This window comes from Corvus hawaiiensis, chromosome Z (genome assembly GCF_020740725.1).
Source record: "Corvus hawaiiensis isolate bCorHaw1 chromosome Z, bCorHaw1.pri.cur, whole genome shotgun sequence".
NCBI lineage: Eukaryota > Metazoa > Chordata > Aves > Passeriformes > Corvidae > Corvus > Corvus hawaiiensis.
Genome location: NC_063255.1, coordinates 70,502,244 through 70,527,868, shown reverse-complemented (window position 1 = coordinate 70,527,868; position 25,625 = coordinate 70,502,244). Strand labels below are relative to the sequence as shown.

Here is a 25,625-nt window from a genome sequence, read left to right as displayed (position 1 = left end):
TTAAAATATAACCAGAAGGGTTTATTATTTATATATTCAGAAACCAAAGAAGGGATTCACACAGTTGTGAATCACACAGCAAGTTAGAAACTATCAGTGAATGTTTAATACATATTAAATACATGTGCTAAATTATACAGACTATTATATAACATATATTAAACACTCATGGGTGCTTTCTAAATTGCAGTGTGATTTGAGGCGATACAGTCACTCCCGTCTTCGATTTCAGAATCTGTCGGATGGGGATAAAAATATTTCTTGATATCAGTGGTCTAGCCTGAGGACGTCCTGGTATTTGAACAGCAGCCATTCATGTGTATAGTGTTACAGTTTTTATCACTGAATTATAGATAGTGCTGTCAGTACTTCAGCAACTCAAACACCAACATAAACCATGTACAGAAAATCCTATCCTTTTCACTGCAGAGTTGTACTTAAGAAATAGACTGTGGCCCCATTTTCTCCTCTGTGATCAACTTTCTCTCATCTAGGGCAGGGTCAACTGTAGAGACAAAGAAATTAAGTGTACCATGGATGCTGCAGTGTTAGCTGCTGCTCAACATGACGTACCAGAAATCATGTGAGACTTCATCCCCTCCCCTTGTAAATGTGTGAAAGAGTTTAATTTCTGCAATTTTTTATACATGTATATATGACTAGCTGTTTATTGATATACATCCTGACATGAAGTAAGTCTGGTATAAAGCAAAACATTAACACTTCGTTTGTGGACATAGCAATGCACTGTTTGGTCTGTCTGAAACCAACTATCTGCAAGACAAGTGCATATCCAATTAGACAGTAACTATACATATATGAACAGAATTGCAGTACAGAAAGGTTCAACAAAATAATTGACTGTATTTGTTGTCATTTTATGGAAGATAACAACATTAGGTCTTCTAGGAAACCTCAAGAGACCAATACTTTTCTTCAAAAAATTAATTTCCTGTTGTCACAGAAACAGTTTTAAACTGAGCAAAGCAGAGGAACAAAGTTAATGTTGACTGAATTCTTACATTCCAAAAACTTATCCAGACCATGAAGACAAGATAACAGACAGGGGTAAAGAATAATTCTTAATTCATGGAAAGAGAGTAAGAATTTACAAAGAGGAATATTCCTGTATTCAGCCAAGCATTATCTCTTTGCTCCAAGTACAGATGGATTTTATTGTGGCATTGACAAGAGCCAATAAAGCAAGTTCACAAATTTCTGTACAACACAAAACAATGCTTTTTACAACAGCAGTATGTAGATGTATTACTTCAGTATAAATGTATAACAAACAATTTCAGGCATAAAAATTCAATCTTGCTTGAGAATTCAGTTGCACCTATAAAACAAGTTAAAACAGAGAAGGCAAATAAGAGGAATAAAAAGCACACAAGACTGGCTGTGACCAGTCCAAGCCTTCTCCTCTCACAGAGGCACATGTGAATCTTCTTGGATCTGCTGTGCTATAGAATCTAGACAAAGGAAGTACTGTACCCCACAGACCTAGACTGCTCTCCAGGACAGGGCTCTTGACCGTAGAGTGGCATTGGTAAAGTGCTGAGGACTGGGGCCTCATGGGGCTTTTATAATGTTAATAATGATTGTATGGACAAAGGAACTGATGACAACACACTGCAGAGACAGAGCTGTGCTATCAGCAAAAATGCTGCACTAGATAAATTATCAAGCCTGGGTTGCTTGTTCTTTGCTTGTTCTTTGCTTCAACAGGGGCATTTGCATTCATACATTAAGTTTATCTGACCTTCGTTCACTATTTATGTGCAAGACATCAGTGAGTTTAAGCAATGCCCCACTGTGCTCTGAGGTGAGCTAAGCATACTGATTTCCTTAGATCTAACTCCAGAAATAAAAGGAGAAATATGTGCAATATATAGAGAGAGAGGTGTAGGGCTTGTTTGCATAGCTCAGGACTTGGTCTGCCTAAAACCATGAGTTGGCAAGCCGTAAGGGGGTCATCTCAAGAACCCATGGGACACTGTAGTGTGCACGTGCTGTGCTAAACACCCTGACTCATGGATATTGTCAATGTTAGATGACAAATGTCGCAGTTTAAAAAGTGATGACTCTCTGCTGCCACCAAGCAATAGTGGCAAAAAAGCAGTGTGTCCCCCTTCAGCAGCAGCAGCTCACATCCAGAACTTTGATTTGATCTGGTAAGAATTTGGGGTGCTAACAGCTGTAGTACAGGACAACCTCTTACAAGATTTCTGATGGAAACTGCTGCATCTAGATCAGCTAAAACCAAAACAGAGCCTGGGTAAGAGCTCAGATACCCATATTCCTACTGTTGGACCTATCTTAGAATACTGGAGGGGCTGGTTTGCAGGCAAATATCTAAATATCCCCTAAATTATCTCAAAGAAATGTACACATAATAAAGGATGCCTTTCCAACATCTATGCTCCTGACTTTTGTTTCTAGTACACTGATCACAAACCTACAGTGTGGATTTGCTGGTTTTTTTTACTGGGATATAGACTGAAATGACTCTTGAAACAGCAAGCATCTTAAAAAACCCACCACACCAAAACCAAATCAAAACAACAACAGCAAAATCAAACACAACATCAACAAAACAGTATTGGTTTTAGTCAACTTTTACTCATAGTCACCAAAGCTGTGTAAAAATAGTAATTAGATAGCTATATAGCAGGCATGAATACAGTATAAATATTTTGATTTATGTATTCTGAGGGTCTCAACCATCACTCAGAAAGAAGATTATTAAGACAATAAAAATATCTCAGCATTTTGGTTTGTATTAATCCTGAAGGCTTCTGCTAAATCTTTGTACAAGGGTGAGACAACTACAAGTTTGAACTAGATCACATCAAATGACACCTGCTTTCTTTACAATCTGTATTTCATTCCTTTTTGCTCTCCCATTTGATTTAAAGCACATTTTTAATACAGGCCCCATCAGTGCTGCATTCTCAAAGAACATTTCCCGTGATATAGAATGTTTCCACATGGATGAAGGCAATGACAAAATCATTTATTTCCAGTTTTGGTGAAATTCACAAAAACCTGTGTAGTGGCTATGCAGGTTTGTAAAACCAAATCATTTGAATTCTCCAAGCCCTAGACAGGTTATGTCTTGGCAGGCTTCCACTTCATCTTTCCAGATATTTGATAGAATTTGTATGACTTTCTGACAGCTCAACTCAGTGTTGTTGCAAACTATTATTCCGCTGCAACCCTGCTTCATCATCCTGTATCTGCTCAGCCACCTCATCTGGTGTGGGTAGGGATTTTAAGACCAAGTACAGCTGCTTCAACGGGTGATCACTGCAGCTCACAAACTGGAATATGAGTCGAATGTGGATCAAATTTTATATTGCTGCTGTGATGGGCAGTTGCTTCGCTGGTCATCACCCAGATGTTTGCCATAAAGGTGGTGATCCCCAGGAGGGGAAACCTGGGAAAAAGGGGATGACAATATGACTTCAACACTGGGACTCACACTTGCTGCTCCAGCCCCCCTGTAAAAAATTCACCTATTCAATTGAATTCTACTCCCACTTAACAATAATACCTTCTCACATTTTTATGTTTCTTTATCTTGTTAAAAATACATTAGCTAGTTTCCCAGGTGGTTAAGAGAATCAATCATATTGCTGCAATAGCCAAGGCAGCTCCTTCCCATCTAAGTCTGCTCATGGTCCTAGGACACAGATTTTGAGTTTAGATCTCTCTGTTGCTATCCACATCTTACTCACCTTATTGTACTGCAGTGTGATCTTAATGAGGTTTCCTCTTCCAGACTTGAAAAGGTAGCAGTGGATTTGATTTTCAATCATACCACTTCCTGAGAGTGTGTGGTTACTGACACTCTTTGACCTTAGTAAGTTATCTGTTGGATACTAGGTGACTTTTAACAGCATAAGCTCAAATCTGAATAGTGTGAGAGCTGCCGATTTGGAAAAATGACTCTTTCCACATGGGATAGTGTTAATGCATCTGCCAAAGGTGCTGGTCCACCTGGAACTCTGAAAAATAAAAGAAAGGAACTTATGGCAGGCATTTTCTTCTATGGCCTAAGCTCCAGGACATCTTCATCTTTCAATAAAACCTGCCTGGGATTTTTTAGACGAATGCAGTGGGTATTGTTAGACACTGAATTAAATCTCATTGAACCTGGTTCAGACATCTCCCCTCACCAAAGAGGGAAAGGAATTCTGTTGCTATAGGTAAAAGGGATTTTATATGGTTTTATTTGAAGTTTGAATGGATGCTGGGCACTTAAGTTAGAAAAAGAGTGAGATGCTAATAGATAAAGACAAAAAAAATCAGATTTGCTTGGGCATAGAAAGAGGTACAAAACCAGGGATGGTCGTAAACAAAAAGACTATGACGAGGATATTATTTGTATGAGGAGGATATTATTTGATTACTCCTCTGCTCAAAAAGAATCCAAATTTTCTGTGTTATTGCAAAAAAACAAACCAGAACAAACTAACTCAGCTCACTGCTTGGTCTTTTTTCCTCACTGGAATATCCTTAAAAGCCCCAAATGTTTTCTAGTCACTTGGACCAAAAGGAAGGCAATTATCTGTGCTAGGTCTTTCGGGAGGAAAGAGAATTTGTGTGGGTAGATCTATTCCCTGCTGTTCTACATTTGTTCGTGTTTCTGATGGGTGTATTATGGTTAATTAAGCTTTACATAATTTGTTATTTAAATAATTGCTAAATTATTTAATTCTCAAGTAATTGTAGGGTCTAGATCTGGAAATGGATAGAAAAAAGAAACACCATAGTTGCCCATGGAACAATTTTAATCAGGTGTTTTACTTTTCTCCCATTCTCTTTCTCCTTTTTCCCCACCTCTCAGGAGATGGGTGGCATTCTATAACTTAACCCTACTCATACCTTTTCTTGAATTATCTGACTTTTCCATCTCTCTCACTATAACCAACACCTAATCATTACTTGGAAACAGCTGGAAGCTTTGTACAAAAGAAAAGCAGGGAGGAAATGAACAAGACAGCATGTTTTATAGTCCATCCAAAAGACCAAAAGCTTTCTCTCTTCAACACACCTCCACATGAGACTGTGTTGTAAATAAATTCAGGGTCCAAAATCAAAGAAAAAATAAATCAAACATAATTAAAAGAACTTTACAGAAAAAGCTAGAAAGTTATTTTAGTTTTCTGCATTGCCCATTATTGACTCCTACCTGACCTGTTTGAAACTAAACATCTTTGTTTAAAAATAAATACAATTGTCATTATCAAAATGATCCTTTGATTCCTCTCCATCGATCTTATCTCCACACATTGTGGGTTGGCCACCTGTTTAGTGTCAGCAAAAGAGCTTTTTCCTTTCTTACAGGAGGGGAGAGCCAAGGATATAATTACTGTAGATGGTGCATGGAACACAATTGTCTTACACTTTCCAGCTTTTATTTTTTATGATAAACTTTCTTCTCTGTATCTTACTTTTCTGGGTACTTTCATGGCTTCTGCACTTGAAGGGGGAAATGAAACTAGAATTCCATCACAGGTGTTGATGACCGATAAAGATAGAGAATGAAGTCTATTTTTAGAGCTAGCTAACTAATAAGTTTAATTGTTTATCACTAATGTTCCCAGACTCAGATGTTGTGATAATTGCAATGGATGATCTGAAATGCAATAAACAGATGACAAGACATAAAATATTACACTGATGCACTTAAAATTTTACTTCAATATATTCTATCTACTTATAGAAAAAAGAAAATAAATTAGCTTTTCTTCAAAGACATCCATTATTGATGGAATTAGGTTTTATCCAAAGTACTGCTTAAATCACTTGATCTTCACCACTAACAAATACAAGAAAAAGACTTTAAAAACACAAAATCCATAGAAAGTGAATAGCACTTGGGAATTTTTTTATATGTCTGTCTCCTCATCTTGTTCAAATTTATCCTTTATTTAAATGGAATCACTTAAGTTGTCCCTGCATATTGTCTGGTCCAACCTCTTACCCAAAGCAGATCTCCAAGGAGCCTCCAAGTTGGATTAGGTTGCTCAGTGTCTGGCCTTCAATGAAAAATCTCCAGGGATCAACATTCAACATCTTCATGGGGCACCTGTGCCAGTACTTAATCACTCCCACAATTAACAGTTTTTTGCCCTATATCTACTTAGAATCTCTTCTGCTGCAAGTTGGGAGTGTTGCCTTTTGTCCTTCAAGCTCACACCCCTGGAAGCAGTGGGGTTTCATCTTGTAAAGAGCCCTCATTTTGCAGCTGAAGAATTAAGTCTTCTGAAAATTGAGCCAAACAAACCCCCCGCCCACGGTCAGAATATGTTATGTGCTCAAAGCACCTACTGCTGACCTCACTTGCTCACTCACCTGAGTGAAAGGCAAGAACTTTCCTGTACTGGGGTCCCAAAACGGGATACAGTACTCCAGGTGCGGCCTCACAAGTGCATAAAGTGAATAATCACTGGAAGATGAATCCTGGCTAATGAAGCCCATCTTTCACACACAATGTCCATCTTACTCACTGTGCTGCTAGTACTTAATATTTGTCTCTATAGGGACACAGGTTCCAAACAGGCCAAAACCTTGGTTTTGTGTACAGCCCAGCTGAAATAAAATCTATGCTATCACTCCTTTAAAAAGATTATTAAACAAATGTTAAATATAATACCTCTACAGAGGTTGTCTGATGAGCAGAATAAATGTAGATGTCCAAATCTAATATCACAAACACTTAAGCCATGAAATAGGGAAGTCTTGTTATTTCAAAAGGGCCTTCTAACCTCAAGCCTCCAACCCCTCACAGCATGCATAAAACAACGGTTAGTTCCAAAATAGCCTCAAGTTAGAAACTAGATCAAGCATTGGACTTCACAGTAGTTTAAAGATGATGTTTTGCTACTGTTACTCTGAAATGCTATTTTTCTCTGAATAAACACCAGTAAATTGGACACAGATTTTTGCTAGCAGTTTGAAACTGTGGAACATGGAACACCATGGAACATTTGTTTTGGTCTGCTCAGGTAACTGTACATATGGCTCACTATGGTAATTTCTATCTTCTATAAGAAGAACTGGTGTCCTATTGAGTACTCCTATCTACAGAAGACAAAGTATTTATTTCAAGATATTTCATAAAGTTGTTCTCTTCTTGCACAAATAAGTTCTACAAGTAACTAAGAAACAGTGGAGAACTAATTCTTCCTTTCTTCCTTACAAGTGCACCGGATTCTTCTTACTAAACAGAGTTTTTATGTAGCCTATTTAAACAGGTTGCTAATCTTCTAAACAAGTAAAGCAAAGCCTCTGAAGAAGGTAATTTTCTTTAACTCACTTTACACTACCTTTTCTTAAGCATAAACTACTTGTCTTCTAAGCAAGGTCTCTTAAACATCAGGTTCTGAAAAAGGAAAATTATTTATTTTGTTTGCGCTATGAGAGTTTTCAGGATCTGAAATGTTGTCTGGATAAGATCTTTTTCAGACAATGTTTTTTCAAAGTCTGTCTAAGCACAAATAGTGATTTTGACAAAGCTTACAATAAGGTAGGGATTGAACTAGTAGTTTCACAGATCACTTGCCAGAAGATTAGAGAGAATCAATAAGCAATTACTTGTATGATTCTGAAGTCAAGCCAGATCTTGCTGTGGTAAGAAAGCACAGCCACAAAATGAAGGATAGACAAGATTTTTACATAAGAAGGCAAGTTCTATTCATGTCTATATCAACTGAAACTACACAACTATTTGTCTCAATCTTAGAGCAGGAAAAAAGTCAACATACAGTGGTTCATCTATGTAGATAAAGCCTGTATCACTGAAAGGCATATCAAGGAGAGAAAAGACAGTCCTTGCCATTAACTTTTGCTTATAAATCAGCATCTCCATTTCCATCACTTGAAGTTCAATTCTTCAGGCACGATGCTGTTAGCCCTGCAACCACATGTCCAAAAATTCTGGTCAGTGTCATACTGTTAAAAAATGTTAGAGATACACTTCATTGAGAAAAAAACCCAAACCAAAACAACAACAAAATCACAAGGCTTCTACTAGTATACATTAGTAAATGTGTATATAAAGTTGCAGCTCTGTTAGGAAAATCTTTTTACTCCGCTAAACTCATGAACACTGTATTGGCAAAATCTTTCTATTGGACCTGAGTCCTACTTCCAGAATACCTTATACAGGAGCGGGAGCTACTAAAATCAACCCATCTCCCAGGATTTTGAAACTGCTGAAAAGGCAGTCAGGCTACTGGGCCACCCAGCTACTTGTCAGCCACACTTCTTCAGAGCAGCATTAATTTACACCACACTTAACACCAGTGACTTGGTACACTCAATGTCAACATCAAGGAACAGCCGTAGTGGAAAAACATTTCAAAAATTCATGTAAATTAGCAGATACAGAGGAAGAAAAAGCAGTATGAATCGGGGGGGTAAATGAGCACAAAGTCACATAAAAAGTCAGAACACAGAGGTGACTGCAGAGGCCTGTGGAGAAGAAACAGGAATTTTTCCACTCTTAAATGTAACTTGCCCATGAAACTTGCCCATGAGAGCAGTTCAGTTTGAAGAAATTCATTTGGAGAAGCTCTGCAGCCTAGATTAAAACTGAATTCATAGACAAATGTAGTTTCCATGAGTGTCAGCCCAGTATATTTAACACTTACTAACCGTTAGGGGAAAAAAGTTAAAATTTTTAAATATAACATCAAGCAAATTACTATGGTCATCATGAAAACACACTACAAAACCAAGCAGCCTGAATTATTCACATTGCACCAATTTCCAAGAAATACGTGGCTGTATTTCAGCTTCAGTCTTTATAAAAACAGCCACCTGTACACCTACTTGTTCATATAACAGAACAATTTTTACACCTACCTGGAAAAAAAGTATCAACAAAATATACTGTAAAAATTGGTTACAATTTTTAAATAGACTAGGGAAAAAATAAATCCTAACTTAATGACTACTCCCAAATGTACAGTATTCTACATGACAAATTTCTCATGACAGAAATGTGTTTCACTGCATAGATCCTGTTTAAAGCACTAAGGTAATATACTGTCAGATAAATTGCTTCCTAATTAATCAATCAGCCTGGGAAAAGGTTCTCCAAGAAAGCTTACTTAAGTATGCCCAACTGACAAATTCAATCCCTTTTGTCTTTTTATATTCAACAACTATTATAATAAATGGGTGCACAGACAGGAATGTCTCCCTGAAGATGGTCTGTTAAGTGAATATCCAAAAATTAGAAGTATTCAGATCAAAAATACGAACTTAAGAAAAAAAAGGATATTTTGAAAGGGAAACATACCTGATGCATAGGGAAAAGTAACACACCTTACCATGTGACTTTTTTCAACCAAAACTAATAAACCTTTTCAATGTCATATATTAAATATGTGCAAAGAAGCACTTAGAAATTACATTAATAGAAATTGCTTAGCAACTTATTTCAAATAACAGAAAAATACAAGAAAACTGTAAGTAATTCACACTTAATTACCAGCAAGAGAACATATTCATTGAATAAAGGATTTGAATAAAATTATTGTCTTGCATCTCACAGTTCAAGTTTCCATGACAACTTTTCTTTACTCATGAATAGCAGGTTTGAAGTAGTACCAAAGTATGATTCAGATGTACTCTGCTTTTTATTTGAGCTTATCAAGCAAGATCTCTAGTAAAGAGAAGAGAAAATACATGCCTATTACATTCATTTTACAAAATACCTGAGTGTGCACTACAACAGACTCCACAATGGTAGTGTGACGGTAATTATTTCAATTTAAACTCCTGACTGCTAGCAATAGGGGCACATACTGAAAGCCTATGCTTACAAAACATTACATTACTGTAAGTGAGGCTAGTCAAATTTATTTCAAATATGAACAAGTTTTGCTTGCAACTGAAGTGTCTCCACATTTAGTAGGTTTAATCATTAAAATTGCAGAGGAACTCAAACTCCTGTTAACTTCAAAGTATCACTATCTGAATGACCAGCAGTAGAAAGAGCAAGTTTCTCAGATGAGTGGAGTGTTAGATGGAAAGAAAAAATTTATGGTGAAGTACCTCCCAGTGACTGTGATGTCATCACATGGAAACTAGTTTAAATAAAATTATGGTTTGGGGATACCTTTGTATTCAAAAAAACCCCAACTTTTGAGGATGACAAGATTAAAAGAAATGAAGCAAGGAGCATTACCACATAAATAAATGAGCTGGATTTCTTTTTCAGGATAAATTCTTCTTACACAAGCTCCATTTTCCAGGTTCACCAATTTGAAAACCTCCTTAGAATTAATAGGGCCGGTTTAAAAGGCAGCATTTGCAATTATCACAAAAGAAGTATTCAGCTTTTCCCAAAGGACGCATATCTTTTTCTACTGCTTCAAGGAGTTCTGGAGACAGGTGCAGAGATACAAGCTTGCTCAGCACAGCTTATTAACTTAGGCTCAGAGTCATGGTAATGAAGCTATATGATCTGCAGGCCAAAGCTGCCCCAGGTTCCAGGCAATTTTAAGTGTAGTCAGAGGAAATGTATTCACCTTTTTTGTGTCTGTGCATAAAAATTGCACTCACAACCAGTATTTCAGCTTCAGGTGTTTATTCTGCTTGTCGCCAATTTTTGAAGCTCAGCATGAGCTTTAGAGCTGCCCACATTTAAGCATCAGCGACATGCTACATCAAATCCCAGGAACAGAGCTTTTCATCTGAGTTTACGGAGTTCACATTTGAAAAGACTGGCCATGGTCACTGGTTTTCAATCTGAGGTTTTATGCATTATTTCTAACTATGAAACCCAGGCCTGGTCTCAACACCCTATGGCTAAGAATAAAAGGCACATCTACCAGAGTGCTTTTTAGAGGATCTGCAAGGTGAAGAACATCAGCAGCTCTTCCCAGAAAAGTACTCTGTTCACTGCTCTGGAGCATTACTTCACATATCCCACTGATTGTACTAAAACTTCTCATCCCACTAAGTTACTGAAAACACAGCTCATGTGTGAATATTCCTGCCCTCTATTTGTCAGTAACATTTTCCTCTCTGACAAAGGTCTTGTGCATAGCCCTGCTCCTTTGCTTTCTGTACCTGCATAGGCAATCTGTTTTCTGTCACCTTGTGCTAATAATATTTACTTGCAAAAGACTGTCACCAGGAACTACTTCAATCTGTTGCAGAGAAATGCTGATTTCAAGTGTTTCAGAGTGTTTGCCTGAGAAATTCATTTGACTATTGCCTATCAGTTACTTGTGAAAGAACGCATCTTTAAGTACATTTAACCAGCTTCTGTTGTTGTCTTTTTTCCTTCTCCCAGAGATGTTAAGATGTTAGAATCTAAGATAAAAAAGTATGTTTGTCACATCACATTTGTACCACAGAAGGACTTTGCTTGGTAGTCTATACACAGGATTCCTCAAGTGATGTTTAGAATGGCTGATTCACTCACATGAGTCAAAGTCACAAGAGTTAGATGAAACCCCAGTTCAGAACTGTGCTGATGGATCTCAACAAAAGAAAACAGTATGAAGAAAACACAGAGGGCAGTTGAGTCCTGAACAGCCAATTCTAGTATTTTAAAGGCAAGCCCAGTTGTCAGTTGTTCCTCTATCGCATACACATTTGTATCAATAGTCATTCCTGGGGAAAGAAAGAAAAAGGTATTAGGAATACTACTAAATATTACTAAAAAAACACCAGCTGAGGTCTTATGTAATTCCTCATGTCATCTTACTTCTATATACTACACGCACCATATGTATAAAAATAGGAATTGTGAACACTAAAATACGACAATGCTGTATAGCATCTTCAATTCTTTTCTCTTATAGCATTTTTTCTTGTGTATCATATATTCAAATCACTGTACTAGAGAAATTGTAAAGCCATCAATAAACTATATAAGCTACCTTTTCTAAAAAGTTATGGATTTTATATTTTTAGTCTTTTAAAATATTACAGTTGTCAAATATACTAAACATTGCAGTTTTAAGGCAAATCTTTGCTTAAAAAATCCAAGGCTAGAACAAATACTGGATTAAATGACATTAATAATGGCTCATGAACATAGGCTATTTTTGAGAAAAAAGGCTCCTACATAACTAGTTTTTAGAAAAGTGAAGGAAACATTTTCTTGTCATGCTCTCTTTTTCCTGTAATCATTCGTTGTGTTTAGAGGCTTCAAAATCTGGAATAAATCTCATAGGGGTAAATTAATACATGAACTGCACATTATCATGATTACAGTCACCAGATGAATTGTAGGGGGTCAAACAGATTACTAATCCTGCATTCACATAAATATGTATGTAGGAGACATAGAATGGAGCATGGGCCAGTCTCTATGTAGGTTTTCCCTGAAAAGCCCCTTAGTATTGCAGCACTATACAAGTATGACAGGTCCAAACAAGAATGATATTCTCTTTTCCACAATGTAACGATCCATTTGTATTTTATGGAATTACACATTTTTATTTAAAAAAATTTCAAGGATGTGCTTACCAATATTACAAATCCAGGGAATTACAAGTATACTTGTAATATTCATTACCTGTAGTGCCACCGTTTACCACAGACCTAACCTACTTCCTGCAAGTGACCTTTTCTATCAAGACCTTAATGAGATAAACACATGGTGACTATCCTCCTTTAAACAAAGGCTTGATTTTGGTGTCTTATCTATACAGCAAAGCACACAAACCACTAAACTTCAGTGAACAGTCCCACTAGCTCCATTTTGTGAAAATAATTCCATGAACCATAGTGACCTGCAGCAAAAAAGTCAGCAAGCCTTGGCACCATTACTGTTTGGAAATCCTGTCTAAATAAAGGCTGTCTTCAGCATGAAAGTGAAGAGGTCTGGCTCTGCACGTTTTTAATTTTATTTTCTTCCACTCTGAATACAGTAAATCCTACATTAAAATAAAACAAATAAAATCATTTCACAAGCTACTTTAAAAATACATTCAAACCGGTAGGTGTTTGCATAGAGATAAAAAACAAAAAGGAGGAAGAATCTCAGTTTTAAGGATTCCACCACTTAAGGGAAAAACTCCATTACTCCTCCACACTATGAACCTGCCCAAATAGATATATATTAATATTATGCCCTCCATATCATCTTCAGCATCTCTACCATCTGTTAACCTATATGACCAAGAAGGTACTTCTCCAGTAAAATTAATTTCATAGAGTTGTGTGTTTTTCCTCTTCTTAGATCACAGGTCCATTTGCGAAGTTGTGCAATGATTCACTTAAATCAAAACACACCATGATGGAATGACATTGCATAAAAAGGCACATGCAAGGACACCATTTTGTGACGCAAAAATATTGTTTGGTTAATGATACAGCATAGCAAGTGTTTCTGAAATTCTCCCAGATTATTTCAGAGCAAGCAAAAACATGTGTCCAAATTTTCAATAAACTTGAACCAATACACATCAGTCCTTCTCATATACTCATTCTCATCTTATTATGGTATATATGAGCTTCTCTTTAGTATTACAAATCAAGATGATTTTCCATTCTGGTGTAGTATGATACTGCCAAGAATGAGTCACCTTAATCACATGGAATTTTAAGTGGCTAGTCCTTGTTTTTTGAGCTGAATAAATTAAGTTTTCTGCAATCCTAACCTGCTGTGGTCCCTATTTAACGTAACTGTTTATCTTTCTAGGTTCAGATATTACAATAAAACAAATACCTAGTTTCTGAGATGACTTAACATTTGTGCAAATCTGCAGCTTTGAATCTGAGTTCAGTGGAGTTATTCCATAGGCAGAGTGACAAAAGTTTAAAAATATTCTTCGACTAGAAACAGTGCTTTCTCTGACTTCTTTTTAACCTAGGCCTAAAATACAGCTATCCCTCTAAAATTCCTTGAGTTATGGCTTCAATGTTACCTCAGATGCATTGCTCTACAGAAACAAACCAAGCCAAACCAACCAACCAAACAAACAAAAACAACAACACTCAGAGAGAGAGAGGAAAAATGCTCAAAAACTAATAAAATGATGACCTGGCCCTATATGTTTTCAAGTGCATTTTTCTGGAGATGGTCAGAAAACAGCTTTTTTGCCTGCATTATGCAATCACTCTAGCAGTCACATAGCTTATATTTCTTCTTTAGAAGCTATTTTATTCTTTACTTTAAAATCCATATCTGATTATTTAATTTTTCTTTCAGTAACAAACTTGTCTTGTATCTAAGTGCTTTTCACTCCCAAGCAAACTGGAACCTGCTTTTGCTTTCAATTTTTAAACAGCTATGTAACAGCAATATAAAGGATGTAAAAGTATGTGGACACGTTCTCAGTTTACCTTTAAAATCCAGAATTAATTGTATCTCTCTATTTTCAAATCACTTACTTTCTTAGGCCCAGATCTTGTATTTATATGCATTTAACCTTAAGCATATCATTAATGGCACTGTTACCCTGCAGGAATTCAGATAATCTGTTTTCACTAGCTCTTCACTACAGATCAGGTTTTCAGAAGACAAGTTCTCAAAGTAGGAAATGAAATTTTAAGGATTTTATTCAGGGCTCCATTCTTTTCTGAGTCTACTGAGTGGTCTTCTGAGCACTACTGGAAATGAAGAGGTATATACTGGGATATATGAAAAAAGTCTAGACATAACAAGTGATTGCAATTTGGACCCTGCATGTTACTTAATTCATCTGTAAAGAATGAAAAAGGAGATTAGATTCAAAAATAGGAAAGGCTTTCCATGAGCAATTTAGAATTTGGAAAAGCATCTCCAGCACGAGCATTAGGCTGTGCCGGAGAACATGTTTGGCTAGGCTTCAGCATCAATGCTTATCAGTTTGCAGGGCCCACACACACACACTCTGATGCCTCCCTTTCAAGGGCAAGTGAATTATCTAATACTCACTTCTGGGGCTGCGTGCAATGGGCAGTGGCATCTCTACCCTGCTATCTAAGTTTTCCTGGAGGTGACCACGGCAGACTTTCCAGGGGTAACTGCAATTGCAGCAGTGTGGAGCTCTGTGCAGTCTGTCGCACAAATAAACCCTCGTGCAGCTGGGTTCTGCAATGCTGCACACTGCTCAAACCCCATTATTGTTCATGTCTTAATGGCCCCATTTAACAACACCTTGCAGGCGTCTGCTTGAGTGAAGGTCATACCTTCCTCTACATGTGCATGGAAATAGAAAGCCAAGACTCACACCCAACCTCCTATTCCGCTATAACACTAAAGAAAGTTCTAGTGTGTTATGATTGAATATTATTAATTGGTCTGTTTTAATGTTCTCTAATGTTCCCCACGTAGATCTGACCAGCCCCATAAACCATCAATCTTGAGGAAAGATCCTATTTTACTTTTCTCATTGGATCAATTTCTGGTTTGAAAATATTGATTTTCTCCTTATCTGACAGTGTAAGTATTACAAGCTGTTCTGTGGGTAGCAGAACTAAGAAGCAGGCTTCTTAGGGTTGTGTCCTTTGTTCTCAACCTTCAGACAACACCCGCACAAAGGCAAGAAATAGAACATACAGCTGCTAACATCCAGCTGCCAGCTGGTTAATGTGCTGCCAAACACAACAGCTAACACCTGAGCTGTCTGTGTTATTTCTTTCAGTGACAGCTTTTGCTTATAAAAAGCAAGTAGTTTTCACCAGACCTATAGGAGGAAAGTTTCTTCAAAAAATTTTATTTTAAGCATAAAATCTGTAATACTAACCAGGAATGAACAAAACATACTATAGGCACTGTAATATCCATTCTCTGTGTTAGCTATGCCTGTGTTCCAGCTGCTTGATTGCTTGAGCACCAGTTACCTATTGTCTGCTTCTGCGTTGTAAACACTTCATGGAATACAGGACTACCAACTAGTGTTCACCACATACTAGAACACACAGATAGAGGTTTCAAGCCATGTTGTCTTTAGAATCTCTTCTTCACATAAACAGAGAAACCTGAAGCTTTTTGTCATCTCCAGACATTCTACTTCCTATTCATTAGAGAAAGAAACACAGCACATTACATTTGATAGTTTGGGGTTTTTTAAGTAATTGAGTAATAATAGACTATCTCCCTTATCGCCATATGCCAAGGAAGTTCCCTACGAAGAACTAGAGTGACAGCTTTCTGAGAATCAGACTATTACACATTTGAAAGGTATACAGATCTATTCTCCTGGCTACTTATGTTCCTACCCATCTGTTGCAATGGCAAGGTGCCTGCTTATGGACAGACATGTCCATTTCAATAAAGCAAAAATAACAATTGTTAAGAAAAAAAAGCTTCCAGGTGACGTAAAACTTCCAGCACTCATACTTCCACAAGGAATCCCTCCTCAGTTGCAGCAATACCATATGCTCCTCTCAGACCGCTCCTAGTGACACGTGTGCCAAACTCTGGTGGTAGGAAGAAAGGAGATCATGGGTTCACAACTGCCAGGATGACAGACTGAATACTGCAGGAGGAACCTGAGAAGTATGCTAAGGCAACATGTGGTCTTCAAACATGTCACAAAGAAGCACAACTGGCACCTGTGGCTGGTAAAAACATTCATAGCTGAAGTGTGTCAGTTGTAACTAAGACACTCCAATTTGTATTCTCTACCTCCATATTAAAGCAAAAAACTTGTTTGGTTGGGGTTTTTTTGTTATAGTGATGTCTCTTAGGCAGGTCTTTTGGGCATTCTGCATTTGTTATTCTTCTGGAACCTTCATATCAGTATGTTCAAATGAAATTAAGTAATTTCTGACAAGCTTGAATTTAGCATGGGATTTGAAAGCCAAGATAAGTTAATTCCTGTTTGCATACGATTGTGAGAACATTCAGCAGGAACAGGGAAATCCATTGTTTTCAAAGGACACACAAAAGTTGGCATTCAGTAAGCAACTTCATGAAGAATATACAAAAAGAAGACTCAGTGTACTCCTTTTAGTTGAGTGAACTCTAAGGTTAACAGGAGGAAAACCTGGTTAATGCTTGTTTATCCTATCCTCCTGAATCTAGTGAGCAGATCTGTTGAGAAACAAAGGCCTTTCCTGTAGTCACTTCCTGAAACAGAGAAGAGATTTTAAGTTCTAAGTAAATGAAATTTTGGACAAAATAGTACTGGTTGCCAGTCTAAAGGCAAACTTCCAGAGCAGCTGCACGTATTCTGGATTTTAACTAGTTGAGATGGTTAACACTAGGGAATTATAAATTGAATTTGGAAATCTGCATTTATTCCAGGCATCTAAATGACAAATTTGAACCCAACCAGGTAGCATCAGAGTCTTCCATTTAGAAGTCTGAGTGAAACAGTAAGTAAATATTGGTACACAAAGCCAGCACTACACAGTAATAAATAGACAACGAGCACAGTGAAATAGTGACATCTATGTTTGAAAACTGTCTCCAAATGGATATCAGGGTGCTCTGAGAGGCTTCCAACTTCATGGCCATATCGAGTCATATGTACAGGTACATTGCAGTGCAGAACCAGGACTTGGCTGCTCTGGGATCAGATCCGTAGGGGAATATAGGCTTCGAAATCCTGAGTATACTACAGCGATGCCATGTTGCCTTGGCTTTGAAGTCTATCTTTCTCTGGCCTGCAAAGGGTGAGTTCAATACTTCAGAACAAGCATCAGAAAAAAACCCCAGCATTCTGAGCAAGTGCTAGCTATAAGGGTCAATAGAAAGCCCACTACCAAAGTCTTACTCTATCTCTTCCATAGTTCGGCATTGCATTTACCCCAACGAGAAGGCAGTCTGCAAGGAGGAACAGGTATGTGAGGTATCCAGTGCCTCAGCTGGCTCAGCCTGGTCTGCAATCAATGTGTACGCCTGCCATTGCAGCTGGGCATGTCCTCAGTGGACCCTGAACACAAACTTCTCCTATGAAATGGACACCTGTGACCAGCAGCTCTTCTAGACTAAGTGAAAGCCAACAGCTCTCAAAGAGAAGTGAAAACTTGTACCCCATTTTCATGGTGAATAAAGCTACGGGGGTTTTCTTATGCACAGGACAAGAATTGAAAACCTATTCATGTTGCAGTACAAATGAATACCACAGTGTATAATTTATCATTTATAATTCATCACTCATAATTGCTCATAGTGAATGGGACAAATATTGTAGATTAATACTGACATTTTTTATACTGCAGCCTGAAAGGATCTTCTACTCTGCAATTTCCTAATTAAAGAGGATGTGCACAATCACAGAATGAAAGAAAAGCTCTGATTATCTTAGCCTATGTCAAGTCAACACATTTTCCAGTGAAACTACAATGTCGAGGGTTAATGAACAGCATTAGTGTAAAATAACATTAATTCTGTATATTACCACCAGCAGACAGCATTATTTCCCAACTATGAGCACAGTCTCACAACTATTTCATTCTCTGAATCACACCATGCTGTCGTTTCAAAAGAAAAATCTCCTAAAATTTTCATCCTACTTAGAAAGGATATATTAAAACACACTGAACCATGCAAAAGATGAGGTGCATGGCAGAAGAAGGGGATGGAGAAAGAAGGCAGAAAAGTGCATGGACTGAACTAATTTCCAGTTCTGTGGTCAGTTTGCAGCAAGCCAAGGCAATTTTTCCAGCCTGCAGGATCCTTCCAGATGCTCTCTTTCCTAAGGGCTCCATGGAAGCAAGTCACAAGGTACATAAACTGTTACATCATCTTCACCTTGTACCTAGCTGCCTCCCTTCGAAGGATCCCTCAAGATTTGCCACTGATTATTCCATGTTTCTAGGAAGCCTCACGTCTACCATTTAAGCAGAAGAGAACTGTACTATATTCATAACTGCTTTTCTGGTTAGTGGATAAGTAGGGCCCACTGCCACCATTAGGTGAAACAACACTGCTCACTGGCTAGAAAAAGTGGTCATCAGGCAAACATAGATATGTATCATAATATTCTGGATTTAAAAGGGCACCACTTCTTTCTTTATTAGTCCAAATTAGGTAATTCCTAAGTACATTAGGACTAGGAACTTCTAGCAAGGTCACAGAAGAGAAATGTCAGAACACTACAGAAAAGGCCAGATGAAAGATGTCAGTTGTTAACTTTTTTAAACACATCTTTAAACACTCCTCTCACCAGAAACTTTATGTGTTTGTCAGCACATCTCTCTCCTTCCAGTTCCCCTGCTTCCCAGTGACCCAGAGACACGGTGATTTTCAAGATACGTCATTTGTATACAGACAGCAGCTCTTACCATAATGATATGCTAGCACCCTTTTCAGAGTGAGAAATACTGGCAACACAGTCAGCACACAGGGAATTGTTACAACTTCCTAAACCTATACAGAATAAAAAGCCAGAACAGTGATGCATCACTCTGCAACACAGCCACGGGCTCCATTCTTACAAAGCCAGAGGAGTTGCAGACGGAACGTATTTACCAAGAAAATGTATAGGTAATTTGAGTACCCAGGTGACATCTCCTGATTATGTGGACAAGAATAAACAAGCCCTTTTCTGTACAGCAAATGTTGCTGGATCTGTTCCACTCCTTTCCATTAAAAATTAAAGAATAGGGAACAAGGAGGGAGTCCAGAACCTATCCAAGAGACTCTGCAAAGAGAACACACCATGAAGAAAAGCAAGGATACCATAATCTTTCTCACTATTGTTCTGCCCATTTCCACAGGAAAAGAACCTTGCTCCAAGAACCTGAAAAAATGATTCAAACAAAACCTAGAAGTCATATTCAAAAGTGCCCAGTGTCAAATTAACTGAACACACTACTCCTGGATAATGTGAAAAGTGCCATAATAAGACTGAACTTCTAGGGGAAAGAAGAAAATTTCTTTTACAAACCACCCTAAAAAACTACCAGCACTACCACTGCTACACGGTGGTAATTTAGAGAAACAAGCGGTTACCATTTTTACTCTGTGCCCACCTTGTCTGAGCTTCTTAACAATAAATAAACAGTTCAAAGCCTTAACAATGATGGTAAAAATGAGGCAGCGTATGTTTACACTAACTAATGTTTTGAAAATAAAAGCTATTTCTAGAATATTTGAATGTATCAGGAATTAGAGTTAACTTTTCCAAAACAAGTGTAGTGTATTTACCATATACAGTGCAAGATAGTGCCAACACACAAACAAAAACATCTTGCTTTGAAAAGAATCAGTCCATCTACTCAAAGATTAAAATCCTTTGACTTAACAAAGGACAAATTCTCACAATCAGAATCTGGGGCAGGTTCACCTACCATCCCCACAAAGCAGCTGAGCAGCTCATATCAGACTGCTGAGCAGAACTGTGGACACTGCCAAGGACTAATGTCTCATTTTCCTGCACATTTTCAAGTTTTTCTCTTCATTCAAGAGTAAATAGATATATGCTGCTGGCAACCAAGGAATTCCCATACTGACTTTCTGTGGCTTTTTCAACAACTGCAAGAATTATTTAAGCAATAATGGAAACATGTTATTCTAAAAGCATATTTAAGGGAGCAGTCTGTTATTTGTCACTGATGCCCAGATTCACACATTAGTAAATGAGTCATCTTTTGGGGATGCTCAGAGTGCACAAAAATCTGCTTTACTAACTGATTTACCTGAGCCTGAGTACTTATTTCTACCAAATACTCAGTCCTAGAAATACTACAAAATAAAGAGGCAATCAGGGGATTCGTATCACCAGGGAAAAGACATTTGCTCAAAACATTTTTTTATGTCCAGGAAAACTTAGCCTATTGTCTTGTTAGTAGTGATAAAAATCACAGAACAGGTAGGAAATGCCCCTCACTCTGGCAAACCAGCTTCAAATGCAATGAACTAGATGAAGAGACCTGTGATACTGAGTGGCTACAAAAATTTCTGAACAGAAAAAAATTCTTACACGTTTAACAAAATTCTTAGTGTGCCAGTATTGTAGTGGGTTTTATAATTAAACATACTTAGCAAGTAAGGCTACCAACAGAAGCTGAGAGGAACTTCCAAACAGCTTGCACAAATCAGCTGAATAGGGAAATACAGTGGCAAACAAATTCAGTAACAAAAAATAAAAAGTAAAGGAGAAAAAAAATTTACTAGGAGTCCCAAGATGTATCCCATTAATATTATAACTTTTGAAGGAAACTGACATGTCATTGCAGTCCGGTGAGGACCTTTATTCAGTGAACAAGTGTGGTTAGAAAAGGAAGGGAAGGAGCCACTGAGACAAGAGCTTAATAAGATTAGGCCATTCTTTGGCTCTCCAGAATATCTGAAAAGCTGCTAATTGACATTAACACTCTTTGAAAGATATAGCCAGCTTCATGCTTGGAGGCTTGTCTGCCTCAGACAAGCTCACCATCTAAGGTGACTTCACGCAGACTTATTGCCGGCTTCATACCCTTTCCCCAGTTCAGCTGGTACTGACAAAAGACAAGGTACACTGCTGACAGATCGCTGCTACACTCCTACAATCCCAGCAACTGGCAGAAACTTGGCATTACTGTCCCGGCCCTATTCCTCGCCATTCTTGGAATTACACTGACCTCTGGTGGGTTGCAGGAAAACAAGACGCCGAGAAATAAAGCGGATAAAAAGCCAAGCAAATCACAGCCTGCAACTTCGGTTGGGGTTCAGCGAGGGCACGCAGAAAGCCTGACTTTAAAAGTGCCTTAAGACAGGCCGGCAGGAACAATGCCACACTAATGCCTCACTGCTCACAAATCACTTTAGAGATATTTCAGCTTTTACACACGATGCTCCCTCCAGATACTCTGTTGTCTTGTGTTAGGATTTCCTGTAACACCACTATAACTTTGTACACACAGCAGCCCCTTAATCTTTATGAAGAAAAGGAAGCAAAGAATAGCTGGATCTGCAAGCTTTCTCTGCAACGTATATCTCAAACTGAAGTGCATATGTTTAATCTTTCTTGACTCTTCTCAGGCTATGTTTAACTATTTTTGTTTATTTTATTATCTTCTATTGCACATTTTAGTGTGCCTGAAGGCAAATCACGTGTTTTCAGGAGTCTGACCGTTTCAGTGACCGGTTTTGTGGCATGCTGCCACAAATACCAGCACTGACAAAACTCATGGAGAAGTTAATTGATGTTGGGAACAGAAATGAGGCCACAAGCCAGGAAGGGCAGGAACTGGTTTTCTTGCTAAAGAAAGCACAACAGAGAATTTTAGCCTTACAAGTTAGTGTTGGAATTCACTCAGGAAAACTAAGGACACACCCAGACAGAGTGGAACAAAACAAGATGTTTACAGCAGATTCAGATTTTGACTGCTTATTAGCATTCACAGCAAATCAATGACTACTGAAAAGGATGACGAGCCAGAACTATGCTCACTGCACTTGCAGAGTGAGACTGAATACTGAACTTTACTCTCCCTTGCACATAATGGTGAATTTATAAAAAACTAACTCAATTTGACATTATATTTTCTGGAGAGTGGTGGTGTGGGGAGCCCTCTTCTGAGTATGTCAGTTGCCAGCTGTTGAATTATACTTTGAAAATAAGAAGTAAGACTCAATAAAGAGATCATTGCTGATATGCAGTACTTTTTAGAACTAAAGGCAATGCCATTTAAAGCCTAAATAGGCTCTTTCAGTACTAACTTGTCAGAAGTATTCTCAGGTCTGACAAAATATAAGAAAAGGCCTTTTGTGCATGCTCAGGAAGTGCCCAGGAATATTTTAACAGAAAGGGAAAATCTCAGCTCAGATAGCTGGTAACAGCAGACTCACCTCAGTGCTGAGTTCTAAGCAGCTCAATGGAGCTTGAAAACACAAATGCTGTCCACAAGCACTCAGAGACACAGGTACCTTGCTGCTGGGAGTTTGCAGTGCCACTTGCAAGCTGGTTTAATAGATAGAAAATTGCAGAGAAGAATATATATACTAGTGAGTGTAGACATTATCACTGCTCCCTCCCATGCTTTCTCCGTTTGGCAGGATGACAAGTAGTGCACACAGCACTTTTAGCCAGCCAAATGACTTTTCAGACAACCTTCAAAAACTAAATATTCTTTAGCCCTTTGACAATTTGGCTTAAAAAATACCGCTGACACTGAACTATTGAAATATTGAAATATTAAATCATTGACCGCATGTTTAGGAAACAAAAGAGAAAGTAGTATCTCACCATTAACTTCAAAGACAAAAAGGCTGAGTATGTTACGTCTTTCACCAGGTAGATTCAGCTTTTCTTTCTTAATCACTGTAGGGTCAAAGTTCTCCTCTTGTGCCCTGTGGCTAAGTTGACAAACTGGAATACATCAACCACTGCATGCTACTGGACAGTGGTTTAGCTCAGATTCCCTGTAAGAGGCCACAAAGCTACAAGAGGGCTTTGTATCAGAGCAGCTAATTCACATCTGCTAACCATGCAAAATTTACAGTAAAGGATCTGAACAACAAGGCCAAGTGCTGGGACAGAAGTGTCCTGACCTGGCAAAGCAGGACTCACACTTTAACCATCTGTTAAACCTCTCACTATATAAATGTGGCATCTGTTTCCACCTCAAGAGGTTGTTCTTATCTAGTAGATAACTCTTAAGATAATTCTTAGTTATACCTTCAATTTAGCATGTCCTGGTTTTGTGCAGGCATTTATAACAAATAAAATTCTCACAGATTTAGAGATTAGGAATTCAGATTCACTGTGATTATCTAGAAAAGAGGTCACATGAAGTCATTCCAGTTTGAATTATGTCGCCACTTTCACAAAAATTCTAACACTGATAGGACTAAAGGAATCAGTTTGAAAAAGAAAATAAATCCAGTGCTGCAGTGTCATCTGTCCTTTGTAAATTGTTTCACTGATTATTTTTACTGTCTTGAAAGTTGTTCAGTAGTAACACAGGATGTGTGACCAATGTCCCTAACCTATGTTTATGACTTGAAAAGCTTTGATCACTCTTTTCTTATGGTATATGATTGCTTCAGCAAGTTTACAGATGACACCAAATTGAAAGGCTTGAGGGAAGGGATTCTATTCAGAGAGACCTCGACAGGCTTGAGGGGTGGCTTCATAAGACTTGGTGTTGTTCAGCCTGGAGAAGAGAAGGCTACAGGGAGAATTTACAGCAGCCTTTCAATACTTAAAGGGGGCTTATAAGAAAGATATAGACAGGCTTTTTACCAGGGCTTGTAGTGACAGAACAATGAATAATGGCTTGAAACTAAAAGAGGAGAGATTTAGATTGGACATAAGGAAGAAATTCTTTACTCTGTGGATGGTGAGATCCTGAGTCAGATTGCCCAGAGAAGCTGTGGATGCTCCCATTACTGGAAGTCTTCAAAGCCAGGTTGGATGGAGCAGCTTTGTGCAACCTGGTCTAGTGAAAGATGCCCTCACCCACAGCAGGGAGTTTGGACTAGCAGGTACCTTCCAACCCAGACCATTCTGTGACCCTGTGACTCAGTAACAACTTCTGGGGATACCTGAAGTGACCAAGTTTTTCATATAGTCAATTAGTGTTCTGTAGATGGAACATTTTCTCACTTAGCTGTTCAAGTTCTCCTGTATCCCCAGGCATAAATAATAAATGTCACAGACATTTAAAGCTTTTTCTTCACTATACTGTTCACTTAATCAAAACCTAGTTACATTTGACTTAAACTTCTGTCCAGGCAGCTGTCACTGAGCTGAAAATCAACACTTGACTGTATTAGCAACAGGGAGTAACAGATCTCCACTGATTTAATAGCTTGACTGTCAGCAACGATCTCATCAGTGTCCCTCCAAGACCACTACTTGTGAATTATAAGTATCACTTTACCCAAAGTGCTGACCTTTATGCATGCATTAAGTTTGGCTTGAGGCAATGCCTAAGACAATCTTCCTCATGTGGAAAACAGAATTTTAAATGACAAGCCAAAGCTATTGCAGGTGAATCTGCTTAAAATAATGTTGACATTATTTTAGGTTTTGCTATAAACACAGCACTAATATACCCTGTCTGTTTTAGACATGCCTAAGAATAATGACACAAAAACTAATTTCTGTAAAGCAAACTAATGGTGCACGGCTGGAAATATGTAGACTTCACCAGAAACTCTAAGTGGTGACATCTGCTTGCCCCTTAACTTTTTCTTTTATTTATTGCTCCTAAATGTCTGGGCTGCAATGAAACATGCCTCTTCATCTGGGCATTAGGCAGCCTTTTCATGACCTCCTGTAATTCAGCTAAGACATCACACTCCAGGCTGTTCTGCAGAAGTGACGTGGCAACTCTGCCTTCTGGACACTGTTTAAGTGCTCTCTCTCATATTCCTAGGTAAGGAGGAGACAAAAGAAGTGAGCAGACCACAGCGGCTCCAAGAAGCAGAGCAAGGTGGTAGGAGAGCTGTACAGGTTTCTCTACAGCCGGCACCAGCCTCATCCTGCTCTTCCCTAGACATGGTTTATCCTCCTGGTGTACCTGCCTGCTCTAGTTCCCCCTTCTCGCAGGATTTCAAATGTGTGAAAGCCGTCACTTGCAGGGTCAGGAAATGTGGAAACTGTGCACTCAAAGTTGAGCTCCTGCCAGCGTTCAAGCCTTAGTTATCGAGGTCTATTGCAACTTGAAGTGTGAACTGAGGCTGGTTCCTCTCTCCACGTGCTTCCGGCGAGAGCAAGCAGCAGGACACTGCTGGGATGGATGTGGCCCATTTTGGCACTCTAAATACAGAGACAGAA

The 25,625-nt window shown here is 38.3% G+C and overlaps 1 long non-coding RNA gene across 2 annotated transcripts; it reads right to left on the bottom strand.

The window, feature by feature from the left end:
• LOC125320415 lies at window positions 1-25,356 on the bottom strand. Of its 2 annotated transcripts, XR_007201103.1 has the most exons (4): window positions 22,691-25,356; window positions 11,453-11,643; window positions 3,741-4,010; window positions 1-3,439 (listed from the first exon to the last, which is right to left on the bottom strand). It is a non-coding gene; the product is annotated as an uncharacterized LOC125320415 (long non-coding RNA). The 2 variants fall into 2 exon arrangements; XR_007201102.1 differs by lacking the exon at window positions 22,691-25,356 and having other exon boundaries at window positions 11,453-22,622.
• Between the last annotated feature and the right edge of the window lie 269 nt (window positions 25,357-25,625).